General features: G+C 37.2%; 1 protein-coding gene and 1 long non-coding RNA gene across 14 annotated transcripts in view; one reads left to right on the top strand and one right to left on the bottom strand.

The window, feature by feature from the left end:
• CALD1 (caldesmon 1) overlaps window positions 1–24,283 on the top strand; it is a 270,316-nt gene that overhangs the window by 109,632 nt on the left and 136,401 nt on the right. The gene's annotated exons all lie outside the window — the stretch shown is intronic.
• Window positions 18,808–24,283, bottom strand: part of LOC140709699 (uncharacterized) — a 30,840-nt gene continuing 25,364 nt past the window's right edge. The window contains exons 2-3 of the long non-coding RNA XR_012090431.1: window positions 22,971–23,150; window positions 18,808–19,231 (exon numbers count right to left, since the gene is read on the bottom strand). This is a non-coding gene — a long non-coding RNA (uncharacterized lncRNA). The remainder of the gene's footprint in view (window positions 19,232–22,970; window positions 23,151–24,283) is intronic.

Raw genomic sequence — 24,283 nt, forward strand, 5'->3', positions numbered from 1 at the left:
AAAGCTAAGTGAAGTAGTAATTATCTTACTCATTCCATTATTGAAGACTTCTTCAAAATTTTATTCATTTACAATAAAATTTCAATAAATTCAATTCCATTCTATTACAATAAAATTTTATTTACTTACAATAAAATTTTCCCATATATTTCTGAAAAGTCACAGTTTTGTGGCAACAAGATTAGAGTTTTCAAACGATACTTTTTGTCACACTTATCTTCAACCCATTTTGTTATAACCTCATCTGTAATAAACCCAAAAGAGTTTACTCTTTTTCTTTATTTCTTAGTTAACTGTTTTTGAGTTTTATATACACAGAGAACATTCCTTGAAGAAAGAGGCAAGGTATACATACACACAGTTTGGTTGCTATTTTTTTCTTACAATGTATTTATACTGTTCTCAATTTAAAGACCAAATAATCTCAGGAAAATACAATATTTTACTTTTTAAGGTTCATATTTTATGAGTAATAAATTTAGTTTTGAGGGATACGATGGAAAACCATAAATATGAAAGCACTCTCTTAAGGTCAACATTAAATCTGATAATATGTAGAATAGATTTAAGACTATTTTGAAGTTTCAACTAGAGTTTCACCCAGTGTGCTTTCTTCTTAGGTTTTAATGCTGATTTACCAAAGGAAAAGTAAATTGCTTTCTGGTAACAAATTATTGCAGAAGATCTTCTACTTAAAGCACAGATGCATTTTTTTTTTCATTTACTTCTCTGTTTTTGAAGGGTTCGATGTTTACTTGGGGGAGGTTTATGTCAATTATTTAATCAGAAGCAGGCCCCAGAGTTTGCCAGTGATATTTTGGAATGTAGGGTGTACTTCAAAGAAAGGTTCCATGTCTCTTGACCCAGATGAAGCCAATTTTTCATGGTGAAGAGCAAGGTAATTAGATTTTCTTTTTCAGAGCAACAATTATTTTTAGACTGAATTTGATGGGTCATATTTCTCTGCTCAGTAAATCTTGAATTATCACTCCACACTGGAAAATGTAACTCAATGACCCACCGTTGCGCCAGAGCTTCTGTGGGCAGCCGAGCTCCACGAGGCAGCTGGACATGATGTGAATTTGTTGTCTATGACAAACTCCAAGATGGCAACCGAGCAGTAAACCAGTGGCAGTAGTTCATATGCCAACATTTTTGTTTATTTGTAATGGAAAACTTTAGGAGGAAAACACAGGAGACTGGGTGCCAGGGGTGTGAGGTAGAGATTTCAATCCTGTTCAGTCACTTAGGAAAATCCAAACTGACCACGCTAAACCAGATCCAAAATCCCAGACTAATTTCCTCTCCTCTTTCCTCTGTGAGTGCTTCTGATTTCACACACGGCAAGAGCAACTGAGAACAGGGAGCCTGACTAGATGAAGTTGGAACCCTCGGGGAGGCCCAGGAGCAAGAACAAAAGGCCTGGAGTTGTAGAACATGCTAGAACATGAATGACAGTCTCTAGGGAATTAAGAAGCATTCTCCACTCTATTCCGCGGCCTTTTGCTGACTTAACTCCTAGTCTTCCTTCACGTCTCAGCTTAGGATACCGCTTCCCAAGGAAAGCTTAACAGACTCAAGTTTGACTTATTACCTTTCTCTGTGCTCTGACAATTCTTGATACCCTCTCCAGAGCAGGGTTATCACACTGCATTGTAATATTTAATATTGACATCCCTACTGGACTGCAAGCCTAATTGAACTGGGGCCATACCGCTCATGTTTACAATTGTATGCTTTTTGCTTAGCACTGTGTCTAGCACACAGGAAATGCTTAATATATATGTGTTGTTTATGTCAGCCATGCCTTTAATGTTTGGGATGCTCCAGATGGCTTAATAAAGTGTTTAAATGTCTTTACAACCTCAGCCCAGTCCCATGGTATTGAAATAATCTCTACCAAGCTTTGGAAAATTCAATCAGCATCTAAGAAGCGCTTGTAAAAAGCATTTTAGTACCCAACGATGACTACACATAAACCCTCTAGTTCCTGAGCCAGATATGATGGCATGTGCCTGTGGTCCCAGCTACTTGGGAGGCTGAGGCAGGAGGATTGCTTGAGTCCAGAAGTTCAAAGCTGTAGTGAGCTATGGTTGTACCACTACACTCCATCCTAGGCAACATAGTGACATCCCATCTCAAAACAAAACAAACAAACAAACAAACAAAAAACCCTGGTTTTAAGAAAACAATGAAGATAACCATGAAAATACACACTAGCCTATAAATGTATATGCTAAAAGAGAATGGAAACTGAAACAATGGATCTAATGAAAATCAGGTATGGTTTTGAAATTTTGTTAATGTTCTTCTTTTTCCACCAGTCTATTCACTTCAGTTTGATTTTCACGGAAATTCAGATCTAAGAGAGAATTTTGAGTTCTTGTCTACACAGGTGGTAACCAGAAACTTCTAAGACATATTCTCAGTGTAATTTTCAGCCCGTAATGATGAGGGTGGTCTGTCTACATTGTAAGAAGATTAAACTGACAGATCTATGATCTTGTATGTATAGATGGACAATGACCTAAAAGCTATGCTTAAAATTGCCCCTGGAGCCATTTTACTCCTGAATCTGTTGATTTCTATGGTAAAATATTCAGTTCTATGTTGTCAAAAAGGTGAACAATAAAATCTAGGAGAAATCTGTCATGGGTAGAAGTGGGTGGAACACATTTAATCCACCAGATAAAATGCTTCCGGTCTAAAGGCTGCTGAAAGATACTTGAAAGTCTAGATGTTGGGTGATCTTCTCCAGATAGCATTGTAAGATATACAAAATATTTGAAGTAAAGTCATATTACCAGGAGAAAAATCATTTTCACTGCTCCTGGAAGAAGTCTTTCTGTCTACACTTTACCCACTACGAATGTTGAGATGTTCTGAAGGACTATCATGCACCTTTAGTAATTAATATCATTTAAAAATTAATCCCTTTTAAAATGAGATTTTCCATAAATGCTAGATGTCCATCGTTGCCCAATTTCAAAGGAAAAATCTACGTGATACTCTGACATATTGGTCAAATATTTTATTCTGGGGGATATGGTGGGTAGCAAGGGGTGGTCGTGGACTGTAGGGAGTGTTGACTTCAAAATATATATTAGCATTTCCATTATTTTAAAAGACTTTTAAAAGACTAACAATATAACATATGGACAAAGGGATACATTCCTTAGAAAAATTTTAATGGTAACATGAAACCACAGTAAGCAGTGAAGGAGAGGAGAGGAGAAAAAAGATGTAAACTATTTACTTCCCCTTAGAGGCTAGAATGCAGTTGTTTTCTGTTAAACCTAGAATATGTTTATGCGTAACTGACTCAATTATAAAATGAAAGCTAAGCAACTGTTGGAATTTGTGATTACACCATGTAAATGTTACATACCTTGGCAATGTAAAATAATAATAACAATTTTTTAAATACAGAAGAGACTGTAAGAAAAAAAAGTAAGTGTGCAAATTTCCCTATGCTTTATAACAGGGATTCAGATAATATCTAGTGATAATGTCTGTAGTTAAAACAACAACAAGCCCAGCCTTTTAGTTTTTTTTCATAATTTTAACTTTTAAAAACCCATATCTCATTGTAAAGAAACATTTATCTAGTTCATCAGCTTCTATCATTGAAGCTGTTTCTCTTTGTTAAATTATTGTAAGTAATATTTCTAAATATTAGACTATATTTATAAAACTATTTCTGCCTATCCATCTATCTATTCTTATATTTTTAGAGATAACCAGAATTTTGTTCACCAAATGTTAACAATTTATTTCTGAGTGCTAGATACAAGTGATTTTTAAAAAATGTTCTTTATACTTTTTTATGTTTAACTTTTTAAAAGAGTCAATGACATTTTAAAAAAATTATTATTATTATTTTTTGAAACGGAGTCTCACTCTGTCACCCAGGCTGGAGTGCAACAGCGCAATCTCAGCTCACTGCAACCTCTGCCTCCCAGGTTCAAGTGATTCTTCTGCCTCAGCCTCCTGAATAGCTGGGATTACAGGTGTGCACCACCACCCCTGGCTAATTTTTGTATTTTTAGTAGAGATGGGGTTTCACCATGTTGGCCAAGTTGGTCTCCAATTCCTGACCTCATGATCTGCCCAGCTCAGCCTCCCAAAGTGCTAGGATTACAGGCGTGAGCCACTGCACCCGGCCAAGAGTCAACAACATTTTAATAAAAGAGATAGATGTTTATAGAGAGAGCTAGTTGAACCTCTCTCTCTTTATTTCTATCTATGATTTCCTTTTTTTCTTTCAAAGGTTTAACAATTAATTCTTTAAAACATTGGTTCAATTGTGGCACACTGACCTCTCTTGTTGGCCAGAAACTTATAGGGGGAAGTCTCAAAAAAATTATTCAGTCTAAAATCACAAACAGCTGACAACTTTGTGGCACATCGTCCAATTCTTGGAGACAGTGCCAACCCTTGGACAGGTCTATATTATCTTGGGCACAAGACTGCTTGCTAAGTTAAAGTTATATATTGAAGAGAAATCAGATATTTTTATTTCTAGAATTTTCTGTTTGATGAGGTACTGTTGGCTATCTTTTATTTATCTTTTATTTGGGCCAATGCCTAGGCCCAAAAGAGGTTGTTTGGTGAATGATAATGGGTAAATGGGATGAAGGGAAACTTTCTAGAATTTCTAGAATCATATCTTGTCTGAACAAGATATGAATTGATCAGTTCACTTGTCAAACAAGAAAGACATTTGTGTCTATCCACAAATTTTATTCTTCAGCTGAATTCAGAATATAGTGATTTTTCATAAGAAATGACAAAATTTAATAAGTTATGCATTTGTTAAAAAAATACTAACTTATCTAGCATAATCCTGAAATGTCAAACATATTCTATAATTGTTTTATGAGTGAATGCTAACACTCACTGTAAATGAGGCATTGATACTTCCTTGTATAAAAATATTTTAAATTTCTAAAATTTCTCATCTTACCATCTCCTTTTCAAACTTCCTCCCCAAATCTTCAAACAACTTTTTCTACTTCATTTGAAGAGAATTAGGTATGGTTTTCGTTCATTGCATTTTTCTATTATATTTCTACACTCTACGTTCTATTTGGCAATATAGTTAGTTGCTTCTATCTCCCTGGCTAAATCATGTGTTCTTTGAAAGCAGAAACTATGCTTTAATTTATCCCTGCCTCTCCACTGTAACTGGTTTAGTACTTTACATGTAGAAGCTCAGTACTCAAGTCAATAATGTGGAATTGCCTTAAGATGAATTGGTGAATAGGTCTGCAGAAAAATGATTTCTCTGCGTGTCACCCTGCCCACCCCAACTGTACCTTCACATGTCTTCTTAAAATGCAAAATTACTGGAAGCTTGGGAAAGATGTATGCTTCTATATGTACTTACATATCATCTCAAAAAGAAAATTTCTGTAATTTTTATCTAAAAGATGCCTATGAGAACAAAGCCAAACAAGTAGCTAAGGCCCTAAGCACTCAATGGGAAGAATAAAATATCTCGATATTTACATGGTTCATTTTGACTGTACCCACAGGGCAGCGAACATCTGCATGAAAAGTAAAAAATTCAGCTTGTTAGATGACTGGTTGTGAAGAGCCAAACATTGGGTATCATGTCATCCACATGTCTGGTTGATTGAATATGAATTGCCCCCTTTTTATCCAGATGGCTTCAGCAATAGATAAAGCATGGAGACTTTTCCACATTTTACATGGTGCTTGGTGTTGTAGAATTCAGCCTTTGTGTGTTCTTTTTCCCCTGTCTTGCTATTGCCTGGATCTCATTAGGAACCATTAGTGATGTAATACTAAACCTATGGAATCTTAAACACGCTTTTAAAATCCTGTGGAATAAAGATGTCTCCTACCAAACCAAAAATGCAGTGGGAATAGACAAAGTTACATTTCTTTAAGAAAAAATGACTCATTTCATAGTTCCCAAACTGTTTTGACTGAAGCTTCTCAAAATAAACTTTCTGGAATATGGAGCCTTTGATGTCTGACTTTGAAAAAAATATCATTTCTCAAAGATACAATTCAATCCTTTTGGGGTGTTCATGTATTTTTGCAGATTAACTTACTTTTATTTCAACGAGTGAATGACACAATATTAAATAGTCATCTGACAAAGAAAGAAAAGTATGTTTGAAGTGGTCTTAACTCCTACACAAACCAAATATAAAGAACATGCCGTATGATTTTTTAAATCGCCACAAAAATAGAATTTTCAGAATATTACCAGAAGGGGGATTTGGTCCATTAAGAATAACAAAACAGTTTAGATGTCATGAAAGTAGAAGATTAGGAGTGCCGTTAAGCTTACTAATGAGATTTTTGATTCATATGCTATTTCCTAGGCCAGGCAACATTTTTAATTTTTCACAGTCTTGAACCTTAATCCTTGAAGGGTAATTCAAGTTTCAGAACTTACATACTGCAATTTGTTTGGGGTGGCAATTTGCCATTCATTTGCCTCTGGGTTCTTTTGTTCTCTTTCAGCTGGGGGACTCAAAAGTGGTCATTTATTAAGTCCAGGTCTACACATGACCACTGAAACAACTGGATTTCAATCAAATCTTCTAAAAAATCCAAACAACCATTTTTGTGCAGTTGATCAGATTGATTTAAGACATCAATTGCTCTATTCAAATAACAGTGAATGAAATAATTGTGTAACTGGACAATCCTTCTTCTTCTTCTTCTCCTTCTCCTTCTCTTTCTCCTTCTCCTTCTTCTCCTTCTCCTTCTCCTTCCTCTTCCTCTTCCTCTTCCTCTTCTGTTTCTCTTTGGAGTGGTGGAAGGATTGGTTAACATCTGCATTCTAGCTTCAACTCTTCCACCTCTATCTGATGCTTGAAAAGTTTCTCTTAACCTTTCAAGCCTCATTTTTCTTATCTATAAATGGAGAGAACAAACGCTCACCTTGTGCTATGTTTGGGATGTTAAATAGATGCTGTGGCATTTGATACATTTGATACCACATGATTGGCCTACAATAAATGTAATTTTTTCCCAATTTCCCCTCAATTGTACATATGGAGTTTTCTGCCTTTATTCATTTTCCACTGTGATGATAACTTCTCAACAGAGGGTTAAAAGAATATTTGACACTCATTATATTACTCTGTTAAAAAATATTAGAACTAGAGATATACCTCACTTGGTCAGATCTGAGCTCCAGGGCCTGATGTCTGTGATGATGGCAAGAAGAGACTGCTGTGGGAATTTGTGTTATTCTCTGAGGCTTTAAAAATACTACCTTTCCTTCAGAGGCTTTTAAATATCTATTATGCAGTAACATCTCTACACTACTCTTGAACCTATGCACATTTTTAGCCTGGTACCAGTATTGAAAGTAATATATTCCAAGTATTTACTACTTATAATGTAAAGAGGTTTTTCTATTATTCGACCTAAAATGATCACTTCAAAGCTTTAAGATTTAGATAAAGTGGGGAGAAAGGGGGATAGAAAAAGGAGCATGAGAAAAGGGGTAAAGTAATTAACATTTATAAGATGATGGCCAAGTTTATTAGAAAATAGATGGGGTCATACATTGCGGTAGACCTGAACTTCACTTCCAGCTCTGTCTCATTCCAGGGCATAGAGTTGTTAAGAGAATGTAATGTACCCGCATTAAAATAAATTTGCTTTGTTAACTATAAATTTAAGTTTGGATTTCCTCTTTCCAAACATTTATTTTTAAAAGTGATTAGGGTAATTTAAGGTCTTTAAATTGCTATAAAATATCTGAGCATTAAAGGGGGGTGAGAAAAATTAGCATTTTAAAATTCTCTATATAAGGATAATTTTATAGTCTAACTTTTGGATTTATAGATATCTTATGTATATTCTCCCAGAAAAAACGTGAAGATTTCCCTTTTGGTGAAGTCATTTAGAGTTCATTGTTGGTTGGTATAATCTACAAAATTATATTCAATTATGCAATTAATTTAAAATATTGCATCACATAATAACCCAAGGCCATTTTATATATTTACAATAAAAAATTGTTTTGACCCTTCCTATAGATTAACCTTCCAAATGATTTATTGGTCATTAATAGCTCAATTTTTAGACCCAGGGGTCAGAGTTCAGGGCATGGCAACTGAGAACAGATCCCTGTACCGACTGACCAGAAGAGCCTCGGGTATGCTGGGGAGAAATACATGCACGTTTCTCAATGTCTCAGGCTATCTTTTCCTTCAGTTTCACAAACACCATCTTAATTCAGGTTTCAAGAATCTCCAAACTTACCTACACACTCTAGTTTAGCCCTTTCAAGTATCATTCCATCCTATAAACTGATTTTAAATCTTCCCAAACTACTGTTTATATAAAAAAAATCTTAGTCTCAAAAATCTTCCCAAAGTACTATTTACTTTAAAAATTTTAAATTAAAGAGAGGTGAACAAAACTAGCATTTTAAAATTCTCTGTATAAGGATAATTTTATTACTCTATTGTCTGCTCCAAAGAATAAAGTACAAAACTGATATCCAAGGACCTGGTCAATATTCCTGCTTTCTCCCACCCTCCCAGGCAGGCTTTTGAATGTACTCTCCCACGACCACAGCTGCCCATGACCACAACTGATATATTTCTGTTCTGCTGACATTGCTCCTTCCTCATGTTTGAAATATTCTCACACCTCCTTTCTAGTTATCTAAATCTTAACTCTTTAAGTGCCAATCATCTTTCTGAAGCATCTCCTAAGTACTCCAACCCACCTAATCAACACACACCAGAGCTTTTCTAGTCTATTCTTCAACTTTTTACAGTTTAGAAGATCCAACCTGCAGAGTTTGTGACTTGCCTGAGGTCACAAAGGAAGTTAGTGTCACCATGACTCAAAATTGATGTCTTTTACCACCAATACTGTTGCCTGGATTCCCTAAACTCATCAGGATAACAGGCATTTTACTGATAATATTGGTTTTGTATTGTTGGTTCATTGTTCCTAAGTATGAAACCTGGATATGCCCAAATTGTTCCTGGATTATTCTTTCATTTCAGATCCAAATAAAATAATTGGGGCCTCCATCTCAATATTTCAGAGACTCCCCAAGAAAGAGATAAGGTGGTGGGATGCTTTATATTTTTGTCCCCTCCTGCTCCAAATTCCAGTCACACATTTACAGCCTCAGTCCAACCTCTACCGGCTTAAGTCTGAGCATGGAAAAGTTCTTTTTTTCTTCATTCCCACAAAGCTGCTGCATTTAACAGAGTTTGATGAATGGTTTATGGTGATAGAAGGGCATTAAAGTGCAGCCCACACTGGATCACAGCTCAAAATTAAATATTTTAATTTGAGAAAAAAAATTAGCTCTTTAGCTCTTTGCCTTAATTCTCTCCCATGTGATTTTGGAGTGGACAGGACCATTCAACTTTTACAACCGCAAAGCAAGGTCAGGATATTTACGTAAACAAAATATAATAGTTATCTACCCTGGGCTTATGCCTTTAGTAACTCTAAGAAGCAACAGAAGTTTTGACATTAGTTTTTCTTTAACTTGGCCCAGGTTGAAATCTTAGGCAGATCTCCCTATCTCAATGGATCAGGACAATGGCAGGAGTCAATGGGTATTCATTTGCTACATTCTTAGTTGGGAAAATGAATCCAGCACTATTTTCCAGAATGTAGTGAGATCAGGAAGAGAGTAAAAGCAGAAAATGGGCTTTTTTTTTTTTTTTTTTTTTTGCCATTTGCTGAGCTTTTTCTCCATACCAGGTTCTATACTGTTATACACGTTACCCCATTTCATTCTCACAACAACCATGCAAGGTAGGCATTCTCCACTTTTCAGTGGAGCAAATAAACAATTTGCCAAAGTCATCCAGCAAGAAAGTGGCACAATCCAGAATTCAAACCCAGATCTGCCTGGCTTTAAAAGCCTTTCAGGACTTGGCCAGGTGACAACGGCAATGACCCAGGCACAGGAAACAGTGAGGACCATATCAGATCACATGATATTTCAAATTTATCAGAGTGCTGGGAGTCAGAATAAATAGAAATGTCAGTCAAAGGTGTTATCTGGGGAAGGCGATGGAAGGTCCATGATGGACTGAGGTTCAGATAGAGGAGATGACTTTCCTTTCATTCATTCTTCTGTTTAAAGCTACCGGATTTAACACACACTCTGAGGACCTTCTACAGAATCTGAATTGGGTATCCCCAGGTCACTTAGTTTTTATAACCCAACAAGGGCAACATATTTAATAGACTATCACCAAAAGCCTTTCTGAGAAGCTTGTATTTATTCATCTTGCCTGAGACTGGGCAAAGGGGGCAGGTATCTGGTTTTTGTTACTGCATAGAAATACAACTTTGGTTTCGTTGATGTGAACGGATAAGCACTGCATGTGAACTGAAATCACACTATGTCTAAACAGAGGACTCTGTGGCACTTTTCTTACTAAAAAGTTGTTAAGTTTGGCAATCCTCACTCTGTTCCAGTCAAACATTTTCTTAACCATATTAGGTTATATGGAAATAAGCCAATGTCGTGGCTGGTGTATGAGTAGGTCTTCTGCACCGAGGCAGTTTTCTTGAGAGCATTTTCTCACTGGTTTAACAGGAATAGAGACAAATGTGGCTCAGAGTATATTTTTAAATATGGCTGGAAAGAAAAATAAAAATTCACTGATCCAAAAAGAATTCAGAATTGCAGCTAGACCAAAGTCAGATTTTTAAGACTTGGAGAGATTTGGGTATTTGCTTGCTTCTTATTGAAAGACTCTATTTTTAAAAAGCCCAGTCAACCTTAACACAGATATTAGGGAGGAAATCAAAACAAAATTGCATCATCTGTTCCATAATTGTCCAATGTTGTTCTCGTTGCTTAATCTCGTGGGTTAGAAAACCAGCATTTGAGCTCTGGATTCACTACATTCCAAGTAATCCTAGACACTGGGCTTAATTTCATTGTTTGTCAAATGGGGGATGATATACTACCTCCATCATAGGATTCTTAGGAAAATCCAATGAGATAATGCATGATTCAATTATTACCAAAAAAGCGTATTATGAGCCTTCTGTCTTTCAAACTACAACAGTTGGAGAAAAGTAGCAGCAGAAAAAATAGCTTTTAGGTCTGCCCCTGGTTGCTCTGATACAGTTATCTGCTTTTAATTTAGATGTATCATTCTGCTTTGACAGCTAATAATTATTCATTCATATATCCATTCCTTTATTCAGAATATTGAGCACTTAGCAAGTGCCAAGCTCTTAATTAGGAGCTCTTAATTCTCATCGTTGCAAATAGATGATAAATCAATAAAGCTCCCCCCCATCTTATCGTTAGATACTCTTTTGAAATATTTTTATGTCAAGATACATGTTGGCCATCCATTCATTCATTCCATGTATATTTATTGAGTGACTACTAAATGGCAGGCAACTGCAAAGTGCTGAGGAATCATTAGTAAACACAATAGATACATCCTCATGGAGATTTCAGTCTAGTAGAAAAGACAGATATTAAATACATAAGTACTCAAACATAAATATCATCGCAAATTGTGATTGTACATGAAGACAAAGAGCAGAGACTTATAACAGAGAATGACATGGAAGTAAAATCTTAAAAATCTATATGTCTAATGCAACAAATTTTAATTTACAATACCTTGGCAATAAATGGATAGGATACTTGAAAACGTTATCATCTAATCGCACTGTAACACAAAAACTGGTGTTTTCAGGGTGTCGCAATTATTTAATACTATTCCAATTTTGACTTTGTGGGTTTAAGAAAGGCTAAGAATTATCCAAGTGAGAAGTATGCCTTTGTCATTAGCTAATGGTGAGGGGCTCATTTCTGGTCTCTGTGGCCAGTAAGCTCTAGATCCATGCAAGAAATTGAAAGCAAGCTTGTATGACTGAATCACAAGAGAGAGGCACAAGAGAAAGCTGGAAAGGCAGGCTAGGCTAGATCATACATGACATTGTAGGCCATGGGAAGAGCTGGATCTGTATTCTAGATGCACTATAAAGCTACTGAAATGTTTTAAGCAGGGTAGTGACATGATTAGATTTATGTTTTTAAAAAGGTAATTGTTTGCAGATGGCTGGAAGACTAGAACAGAAAGACCAGTTGGGAGGCTCTTGGAAGGGTCCAGATGAGATGATGGTGGCTTGGATTTGAGTGACAGCAACGATAATGAAGATAAATGGACCATTTTCGGCAAATATCCTGAAGGGAGAATCACCTGGATTTAGTAATTTACTGTAGAGGGAGTAATGGTAGATGAGGAAGGAGGAAGTGTAGGAAATGATTCCCAAGTCCAGAGCTTAAGCAACCAGGTAAATATTGGTGTCATTTGCTAAGATGGGAAAAACTTGGGAAACATGGACTGTGTTCAGTTCTATCCTGTTTGCTGAGGGGGAAAAAAAAAAAACGGGGGAGAGTAGTGGTGGAACCTTTTGTGAGTTATAGAGAGGAAACAAAATTATAAAGCTTAACACCTGTCTTCAGAATGCTTACACCCTAAGCATTAAATCCACTGTTGATATTTCCTTAACAGACTTTCTCAAACCACCAGAGGCTCTACTATGATGTGGGTTATCTCACTCCTAGAATTTATTCTCTCTTCACCCTTCCTCTGTGTGTGTCCACATATAATGCAATTGATTTTAATAATTTAATTTGCAACACCTTTGGATTATCTCATTTATCAAGGCATCAGTCGATCTTAAAAACTAGATCTTCAATTTCTTTAATTTTTTAAGTTCAAGGGTACGTGTGCAGGATGTGCAGGTTTGTTACACAGGTAAATGTGTGTCATGCGGGTTTATTATACAGATTATTTCATCACCCAGGTATTAAGCCTAGTACCCATTAGTTGTTTTTCCTAATCTTTTCTCCCCTCCCATCCTCAACCCTACAATAGGCCCCAGTGTGTGTTGTTTCCCTCTATGTGTCCATGTGTTCTCATCATTTAGCTCCCACTTATAAGTGAGAACAAGCAGTCTTTAGTTTTCTGTTCCTGCGTTAGTTTGCTAAGGATAATGGCCACCAACTCCATCCATGTCCCTGTGAAGGATATGATCTCAAACCAGATCTTTAAAGGCAATATATATATATTTTTTTGGTGCTTCTATAATATTGGCAGTGAATAATGACAATAGAAGTCTCTACCGTTTTGTCTTCCTGTTATTTGCTGTAACTCAACTACAAATATTCCAACTTCTCCAGTGGTGTATGTGGAAACAAGGAGAATTCACAGAAAGAAAGTGTGATCAATTTGATTCCCCTGAGAGCCGTTGGTAGAGTACTAAGCTCTACATTACTTAGTAATGCAAAAACAAAGTGATATTTAGTGATCAAGATTTATGTACAAGAATGTCCATCACAGCACTACTTATAATAGCCCAAACCTGAAATACTCTCAATGTCCAGTCATAAGGGAATGATTACATATAACTGTAAAGTTATCAATCATGTTTTAAAAATTGTGTAAAAAATACGTATAATACAATAAGTGAAAAAATTGAGTGCATAACATCACATTTGTTTTTAAAATAAATCTTATGTTTGTTGAAAAAAAAGACTGGAAGGAAATATATTGAAACTTTAAAGTAATCTCATGGTGGGAAGGATGAAAAAGAGACTTTATAATTATTTTCTGCATAATTTCTTTCTTTCTTTTTTTTTGAGACGGAGTCTCACTCTGTTGCCCAGGTTGGAGTGCAGTGGCATGATCTCGGCTCACTGCAACCTCCGCCGCCTAGGTTCAAGCAATTCTCTGCCTCAGCCTCCTGAATAGCTGGGATTACAGGTGCCCATCACCAAGCCTGGCTAATTTTTTTTGTATTTTTAGTAGAAACAGGGGTTTCACCATCTTGGCCAAGCTGGTCTTGAACTCCTGACCTTGTGATTCACCTGCCTCGGCCTCCCAAAGTGTTGCGATTACAGGCATGAGCCACCGCACCCGGCTTCTGCATAATTTCTGTATTTTCTATAATAAAATGCATATTTGCATACTTTCTATAATAAAATGTATATCTATATAGCACTCAGAGATGGCATAACTTCTACAGATTTGATGATTTTTGTTAGTGGAAGAGATCTGAGTTATCTGCGAGTTACCGGCGGCGAATCCATAGGGGTCCACAGCAACTTCAGTCCTTGCCTCCTCAGAAGAAAGAATTCAACTGAGGGGCATGTAAAGCAGAAAAAGAGATAGAGGCAAGTTTCAGAGCAAGAGTGGAAGTTTATTTTAAAAAGTTTTAGAACAGGAAAGAAAGGTGTGCTTGGAAGAGATTCAAGCAGGCACGTGAGTGTTAAAGAGAGAAGGTCAAGTGTCCTGTTTAACCGTGATCCCAGGACTTTTATAAGCTCTCCTCTTCCCCATGATCTTCCTTAGGGTGGGCATGCGCAGAGCCCTTCTTACTCTTGAGAAATGCGCACATGCAGTGTTTTTAGGGAGTTAGACACATGCCCATCTGAGGTTTTCTTCCTTCTTCCGGTAGAGAGTACCCAGGAGATCTTACTTCGTCATTTTTGTCTGCTAATATGCATTTCCAGGAAGCTGTTTCTCTCTGGGGTCTGCATTCAGTTAACACTTTAAATATTCACAGGTATGAACCATTAGGAGATTGTCTCTTTCTGGCTGCTGTGAATTATCATTTTTAGAGAGGTAAAGGGATAATTGCCAAACATCACCTGACATTTCTCGTGGGTGGTGGGAGAGCCCTCTCCTGCTCCCCGCTCATAACTGACTACATGTAACAATTTGGGACCTTTTTCAGTAGAATGAAATCCAAATAAAAGCAGTCCTGAAAACCAGCAATGAATAATTGTAAGTACTGCCTGAGAAACTGTGGGGTATAAAGTGGCGTGAAAACGTGATTGCTCATTCATGGATCTTATGATCAAGTTCCCACACTCCTGGATTTCCCTTGTTGGGGTTCAAACAGCCTAAGAACATAGTAAGGGCAGTTTTGATTTTCGTCTCTGAGGTTTTTCTTTTAAGCCACATCAGGAAATGAAGGAACACAGACAGACAGCGGGAGAAACACACTCGCAAAACAACCTAAGTATCTGTGCAGCCTCAATATCATTTAAATTCTGGCTAAGTTTAAGGTTTTTTTTTCCTTTTTTTGTTTCCTCCTTCGCTCTTCTAGTGTATTCCACATAATGTAGTTACAGCTCTGCTCAAGGTTCTGGAATGGCGTTTGTATGTGAGCTTAGTTATTTTAAGTCATTCACAGTTATTTGTTTTTTAACCCTTTAAAAGTAACTTGTCACAATCACCTCTTTATGTGCCAGATACATAAGAATTATTGTCTTGTCTCTGGACAGTATGTTTTAGAACTTTTCCTTATGAAGCCGTAAGACATGTTTTATACTTGAGCTTATCAGCTCTATTTAGCCTATAATTGTGTCTGCATAATGCCAGAATTGTCATTTCAACAGAGACCGAGAGCTCCCCAACAGTTATTTGGTGGCAACTGCCAAAAATTTTTATTGAATTAATTTATCTTTTTCACTTAATTCAATCCACTTAGCTATAAATGTTGAACCCAGTGAAACTTCTGGTTTTGGGGGGATTTTTTTGGCATATGAATGGAAGCATTGCTATGTTTAAAAATACTATCCTTTGGAGATAAACATTATGGGATGTTCAATATGAAATATTTTATCAATGTGGAAATGGGTTTCATTAACCCATCTGTATCTGCATGTCATCCTTCATCTGGTTAAAATTCCACATTTTAAAAAAGATAGCAGCTTGGGTTGAATTTTGTGGCCATATAAGACTGAAGTTTGATACTGTCCACATTACCATCAACCAGCTAATGTATTACCAATAAAAACATCAGTACTATTCTTCAGTGAGATTCTCATTGTCCACCTTGTATGAGTTTTCAGCGTAGCCCTGGGAAGAAGGGCACTGGAGAATGATGTTTTCATCAAGATTTAGAAGTGAAAGAGATTGAGCTTCTGGAGACCTCATTTATTCACTTAACCCACATTTATTGAGAAACTGCTATGTGCTCAGAGCTATGCTAGATACTGGGGATACAGAAATGAATATGACATAAGTAATTTAATATTTATTTGCCCACTAGAGTGTTAGACCTCTGAGGGCAGTGATCTTGTCTGTCTCCATCTCTGCAGGCTCCTTAGCAACTCCCATTTAATAACTGGAAATAGAATCCCAAGGTGGGCCTAACTTTTTGTCTCATGAGATACGAATAGTAGAAGAGAAAATCTCAAACTTTCCCCCCATATGAGGAATGATATTCACAGAAAAAAACCCACTTAGAGGAAGACAAATAGGCCTTTTTCTTCCACTGGAGAAAGATGCCTAGAATCCAATTGAATGAGTTTATATGGATAGCTTTGAATCCTTCCTAATATTTTAAAAAGTAAATCACGTGAAACCTCACATTTCTGATGTCACATCGGAGTAGCAACAATACTGTGATCAGAACCCCACACAGAAAGCCGCTGTGGTGGGCCACCATACCTGACGGAAGATCTATTTTGATGTTCAAATGCTTTGAGAGAGGACGGTTGCTTGAAGTATTTATCGCTTGTTATACTTTCTCTGCTGTGTGATTACTGCAAAGACAGGCCAGATTGCAAGGGCCACAAAGGATCAGTTCTTGAGATAATTATTTGAAAACTGTTTAGCCCATGATAGCATTTAGAAATCAAGCAGTAGACTGGGTGCCGTGGCTCACACCTATAATCCCAGCACTTTGGGAGGCCGATTCGGGCGGATCACGAGGTCAGGAGATCGAGACCATCCTGGCTAACATGGTGAAACCCCGTCTCTACTAAAAATACAAACAGTTAGCTGGGCGTGGTGGTGGGTGCCTGTAGTCCCAGCCACTCAGGAGGCTGAGGCAGGAGAATGGTGTGAACCCGGGAGGCGGAGCTTGCAGTGAGCCGAGATGGCGCCACTGCACTCCAGCCTGGGCGACAGAGTGAGACTCCATCTCAAAAAAAAATCAAGCAGTAGATTCTTCCGATGTCTAAAAGCAGATGTAGTGATTGATTTGTCCTAAAATAAAAAATAACCAGCTCCTGCTTCATGAACTCAGTTGTTAACCAATCAAACACAGGCAGAATGGTGTTCTACAAAAAGAACAGATTTGGGGACTCAGCTCCTCCCATAACTAGCTAAGAAGCCTTGGGTAAACCATTTAACCTCTCTAGGCCTTTCTAGGTCTTATTTATAAAATGTTGCCGATAATACTTGTCTTACTGACCCCCAGGGTTGCTATGAAAATCATTTAAGAATAGGGATATGAAAGCCCTGTTTACTGTAAAAGTGCCATGTATTTGTATTCTTAACCCATTTGTGATGTCACTAGGCACTTGGAAATCAGCCCACAAATGGCTGATCTGATTGATGATAGAAGCATAATTGCCTTGTGACCAACCCACTTCATCCCTAGCAAACATTCCAGACATTTCAGTGCAGGAATAAGGTCTATGGGAAAAAGTCAAAAGGAGACTGATCAGAGGAATTCCACTGGCCCTTCCCAGGGCCCTGTGCACAAAATGGTCCCCTGTGCATTGTTATTTTGCTGTGTTTGCCGATGTCCACAACTTCCTAGACATTAGCAGATGGATATCTGGGTGATGATGAACAGACAGAGTGAGTGTGATATTTTACCAGTTTTCTAATGCAAAGGCTTCTGTATCTAATCTATGGGCTTGCAGCCTTCACTAGTTACTCTTTCAGTTGAATGTGCAAAGAGATAAAGTACTGCCTGCCTTTCTTTAAAATGCTGAGGAATGACATCTAGTGAATTTTTTCAAGGCTACAGATACTGATGGTTTTGCTTTTGGTTGCAATGGTAGACAAGGTGATTCTAGATCCTGACCTGAGCCCTGTGTCCTGCTGCTGCCCAGATTCTCTTTGTCAGTGTTTCATGCTTGCCACTGACTGAGCTCAAGGCTCTGGATTAGGTCTTACCACACAGCTCTGTGGCAGAGAGGAGAGGTGGGCAATGCCAGTTGGTTAGAACGTGGGAAAGAGGAACAGGATATTTCCACTTAGGGTGTTATTTTGCTTTGTTTTTTGCTTACCTTAAGCAATTGGCCATAAAGGAAATATATAGCCCTGTCCTTATAGAGTTAAATTTCAATCAGTAGTTAAAACTAACATTAGAAAAAGTTTTAACCACACTTTAAACAAACAAGAACATATTAGAAATAGGAACATGAAATGTATTTATTACATCAGTAAAGTGTGCCTAAATTTTTCAGAATTGACTTAACTACATAATAGATAATCCGATCGCTTTGATGACGTGTAGCCTGAACTAGAAGGTATTGACTTCAGACACTCCTTCTTTGTGAATATCAAAAATTTCTAAGTACAACCTTTATTGATGAGATTGTCAAAAATCAAGTCTAATAGAATTAAAGAGGTTCAATTTTGTCAAACTGGAAATCATTAAATTTATCCTATACGCTGGAGGCTGTGCTAAATTCTACAGATAACAGATAAATGAGGCTGGGCAAGGCGGCTCACACCTGTAATCCCAGAAATTTGGGAGTCCGAGTTGGGCGGATTACCTGAGTTAGGAGTTCGAGACCAGCCTGGCCAACATGGTGAAACCCCGTCTCTACTAAAAATACAAAAATTAGCTAGGTGTGGTGGTGGGCGCCTGTAATCCCAGCTACTCAGGAAGCTGAAGCAGGAGAATCACTTGAACCTGGGAGGCAGAGGTTGAATCGGTGAGCTGAGATCATGCCACTGCACTCTGGCCTGACAGAGTGAGACTTCATCTCAAAAAAAAAAAAAAAAAAAAAAGAAGATAAATGATATGACTCTTACCTTTGCACAGATGTCCATACTGTTTCCTCAGCTTTGCCTCCTCAACCGTGAGGGTTTTAATCTTCATAGTTGCTTCTCTTCGATAAGTTCTATTTATTTAGGAAGCCACACACAGGCACACAGGCAGAAGAAGAGAACTGGAAGACTGCATCCATTGGAAAATTTAATATACATAAAAATTTAGTGCACCGTGTCTTATCACTGGCTGAAACCTAGGTGACTTCACATCACGCCTCACAAACAACAGTCAGTGCTTGTTGATAATGATGACAGTGGTAGTGGCAGTGGTGATGATTACGATGATGAAGACAAGAGAAACAACTGCCACTGCCTTTCCGCAAACTTTGGACTTTTTATTATCTACACTAGGTCTTTCATGATGAGTGGTAGTTATACCCAGTTTAAACTTCAGGTATACCATGACTCTGTGAAGAGAAAGATACATTTTTCTCAGTGTCTCTTATGCCTGTAGCCACGGGAAACTTATCAAACACTGACGTCAGCTACTTTCCCATGAGAAGTTCAGAAATTTCATAAGACCACAAATGACTTGGCTCTTTCCTATTTGCTTCAGACAAGTACAGAACTCTTCATAAAGCTTGAAAATAAACATCTGACCTTCATGGATACATTCTCAATGCTTCTCCAATCAGAAATCATCTTGCCTGTAAAAATCCACCCTCATTCTTCTATTAACAATGGAAAGATCTCGGATGATGCAAATAGCATCGCACATTACTCTTCATTAAATGATTGTCCAAGAGAAAGGAGAAAAGGCACCTGTGATTAGGCACCATTTTAAGATATCAAAGCCCATCTTTTGCACTATTATAGAACAGGATAAGATCTGGTGGTTTTTTTTTTTTTCATAGTTTTACAAAATTGGCTCCTCTGAGAACATACATCTAAGCTGTATCCTTTGCACTCCATAAAATTTTAAGAAGAACTCAGCAAAATTTCCCTGGGTAGCTTCCTAGTCTTGGGACCTGATGGTATAGAAATAAGCTACGAATTGAGTCATTCTACTTTCTAGATGCAGGATAACAAAGAAGAAGGCAGAGAAAGGAGCTGATAATATTCATGAAGGGTCAACAATACGCTGGGTTCAATACTAGGCACTTTATGTGTTATCTCAATCATCACTCAACAACAGACTTTTTTCTTTCGTTCTTTTCTTTTTTCTAAGACTGAGTCTCGCTCTGTCTCCCAAGCTGGAATGCAATGGTGCGATCTTGGCTCACTGCAACCTCTGTCTCCCGGATTCACACGATTCTCCTGCCTCAGCCTCCTGAGTAGATGGGATTACAGGAGCACACCACCACACCGGCTAATTTTTTTTTTTTTTTTTTTTTTTTTTTGTATTTTTAGTAGAGATGGGGTTTCACTGTGTTGGCCAGACTGGTCTCAAACTCCTGACCTTGTGATCTGCCCGCCTTGGCCTCCCAAAGTGCTAGGATTATAGGCGTGAGCCAATGCACCCGGCGAATAACAGACTTTTATGAAGCATATGATATATGCCAGAGAACATGCTAAATGCTTGGTATGGAGTGATTGATAAGACCATGCCCTTACCATTGGGAAGCCCATGCTCATGCAATGCTACCGTAGAGGCATTAACCAAGTACAATGGAAGAATGAAAAAATCCTTCAAGGTAGTTATTACTATCCTCATTTTAAAATTGAAGTAGCTGATACCTGTTAGGTATCTTTTTTAAAGAGTTTCTCTTAGGTTATTAAGTGTAGAGTTCTATGTGACCCCATAGTCAGTCTTACAACTCCATGCTGTTTTAATGGGAAAGATCTATTTTCAATCCAACTGAATGATTTAAAGCTTTGTCTGCAATCCAATAAATCTGTTTGCTACAGAATGCCACAAGAATTCTGACTTTCACTGAATAATTGACTTTTTCTTTAATTACAAGAACAATTTCCTTAATTTCCCACTTTAGCCTGTTTGGTAGCTAAATTCCTAACATATTATCATATTAATACATCTCATCCCTCTTATCTACTCATTTATACAAATATCTGTATACATTTCCATATGCATAAGTCCTTAATAACACAGAAAACATATCCCATAAAAATCAAGAGAGTCTCATACAAACATAAACCTATACACTAAAATACAAGCATATTGTAAATGAATTTGTTCAAGATATAGGCAAAATCTGAAATGGAAACATACAATTTTAAGAAATAAAGAGGCAACATTGTTCAAGGGCTTGATGCACAAAAGAGCTACAAGAAATAATTTGGGGAAGGTGGGTGGTTAAAAGTGAGGAGGAGAAACAGTGGATACTAAGCAAGGGGGTGGATGGATGGTGAAATTTCATGGCATTCTTAAGATGATAAGTAGTCCCTGTATTTGGATTGCCTTGGTATGGGCCACTTGCAAAAACATTCAATATTTCCCTTCTAAGATATGGTAAGCCAAAAAATATATATGGAAAGTTCACTAAGTCATTGGTAAATAATCCAGTGTTGACTTTTAATTTAGATAAAACTGACCAAATTGATCCCAGCCTTCCCGACTACAATTCTCCCCCTGCAGAGTACATTGATTTGTATCATCTTATTGTTTTCTCTCATTGTTTGTCTTTCTTTTTACTATTTTATTTTCTTACGGGTACAATATATGACCAGAGATAGTGAACCTTCATGATTTTATATATTTTGAGCTCATAAATTCCCTTGAGTTGTCATCTTTCCAGACTAAAGCTTCATCTTTTTCTATTCACATGTTCTAAAAATAATCTTTTTAATGATGTGTGACATATAGAGAAGTGCACAATTTATAATTGTACAGAATGATGCACTTTCACAGAATGAACGCAACTGAGTAGTCAGCATCCAGATCACAAAACAGAATACTACTTGCACTCAAAAGCCCCCCAAATGTTCCTTCAGAGTCATGCCTTCCCCCACCCAGCCACTACCTCATGATAACCATTATTCTGATTTCTAACATGAAATATTAATTTTGTCTGGGCTTTAGTTTTTATATTAATGAAATCATACAGTAATTTTTTGTTGTGTTGTTTACATTATTATTCTGAGATTGATTGCCTGAGCAACACTTAGATCATTCTAATTGCTATATAGGGTTTCATTGTTTACCTCCCACGATTTATCCATTTTGCTGTTGATAGACATTGAGGTTATTTCCATTTCGTGGCTATTACTAATAGTACTGCTATGAACGTTCAAGTTCATGTCTTCTGGTGAATATATGCATGGATTTTTGTTGTATATATGCCTATGAGTAAGATCTCTGGGTCACAGGGTATACAAATATTCAGCTTTAGCACGTGCTGCTGCCACATCTTTTTCCCAAGTGATTTTGCCAATTTATATTCCCACAGCAGTGCATGAGCATTTCAGTTGCTCACTAACATTTTGATTTATGTCTTTTAAATTTTAGTTATTCTAGTGGCATGTAGCTTTAGTTCATCATAAGTTTCAATTTGAACTTTTCTAATGATTAATGAGATTCAGCACTTTTTCATATGCTTGTTGACCTTTTTGTCTTTTTGTTTTTGTTTTTGTTTTGAGACAAGGTCTCTCTCTGTCCCCAGGCTGGAGTGCACTGTCACGATCATGGCATACTGTGGCCTTGACCTCCCTGGTTCAGGAGATCCTCCCACCTCAGCTTCCCAGGTAGCTGAGACTACAGGCATGCACCACCACACCTGGCTAATTTATTTTTTAGTTGTTGGCAATTTTAAATATCTTCTTTTGTGAAATGCCTGTTGAAATCGTTACTTATTTCTCTACTAGATCATCCATCTTTTTCTTTTTGATGTGTGGAAATTGTTTATATATTCCAGATACAAGTTCTTTGTCATCCATATTGCTAATATTATTTTCTCAATCTATGGCTTTCATCGTCACTCTTTTTATGGTTTTTAGTTTTAATGCAACACAAGTTTTTTATTTTTATGTCCTGTTTACAAAATCTTTGCCTATCCCAAAATCATGGAGATTTTTTTTTTTTCTGAAAGTCCAAATGTGTAAGTTTTCACATTTAGATCTACAGTCAATCTGAAAGAATTTGAGGGAATGATGCTAAATAGAGGTCAAGTTTTGATTTTCCTTTTTCCATATAGATATTCATTTAGGTGTGGGATGATGTTACTTTCCTACAGATAGGGATTGTCTTACCTTCTGGTTGTTTCGATGGAGTTGGGAAAGTTCTCTTCAGTGAAACGGGGCTGAGCTGACCTACAACTCCTCTTCAATTTTGCATGACTCCTTCAACCTCTGGTTTGCTCCCTCTCCGTGGCTGAATTCTCCAAGGGTCCTAACTAAGGTTGTATCCAAGACCGTTTATCACAGTGTAATCTGCATACAGTAAAGTTTACTCTTTTCAGTGTACAGTTCTGCAAGTTTTGACAAGTGCGTATAGTTAAATAACAATCACCATGAATAAGATATAGCACAGCTCTGTCACCCCAGAATGGTCCTTCCCTCTTGCACTTAAAGTTGTTTTCTACTCAGCCCCACAAGACTGCTAAGACTCTGCTCAGCTTCTCAGAAATGTTCTACTTAGTTTCTCTCTTGTATCTTCTTGTCCTTTGTATCTTAAGTACACCAAATTCCTTGAGGGGGAAATCACTGAATGTGAGATTACTTTTCCAGGCCTTCCTTCTCTCTAAGATGTTGGCCCCTCAAATCCTGGTTACCATAGCAGTTCTGGGATGCCTCCAAATTAATTTTGGTTTTGTGGAATATTATCCAGAGTTTCTAGTTGTTCTCAATGAAAGCACTGGACTGCCACAAGGTATTCCATTTAGGCAGATACCTACGTTGGTCTAGCTACATTCCACAAACTCATCAACAATCTCCTCCAAAACATTTAAAGAAAAATGTTGTAGGCCGGGCACGGTGGCTCAAGCCTGTAATCCCAGCACTTTGGGAGGCCGAGACGTGCGGATCACGAGGTCAGGAGATCGAGACCATCCTGGCTAACACGGTGAAACCCCGTCTCTACTAAAAAAAAAAAAAAAAAAAAAAAAAAAATGTTGTATAGAACTCAAAAAGGTAAAAGAAAATGTCAGTGTTGGCAGCTATGGCTGCTCCATGTATCCAGTCATGAAAGGAGCTTTGGAATAAAATAAACCTGGGTTTTAATTCTAACTTGGTCATTTATTAACCATGTGACAATGAATCTTACTTCCAAGTGGGGATAATAAAAAAACAACTAGTTTCACAGTTTTCTCGTGAAGATTAAATGAAAGAACAGACATCAAGTACCTTGCAAATAGTAGGCATTCAATAAATTATAGATAATATTATGTAATATATTATCATTTCTCTTAGAGTTATAAAATGCAGTCATGTCTTAGAAATAATAGAGAAGGAGTAGGGGTAGGTGGACTTGAAAAGTAATACTCTTCTCTGAGCACCCTGTTAGATGCTGAAAAGGGGAAACTTGGTTGAACTTGTTTTATTCAAAATGATATCAAGGTCATTCA

The sequence above is a fragment of the Chlorocebus sabaeus genome, chromosome 21 (assembly GCF_047675955.1).
Source record: "Chlorocebus sabaeus isolate Y175 chromosome 21, mChlSab1.0.hap1, whole genome shotgun sequence".
Lineage (NCBI taxonomy): Eukaryota > Metazoa > Chordata > Mammalia > Primates > Cercopithecidae > Chlorocebus > Chlorocebus sabaeus.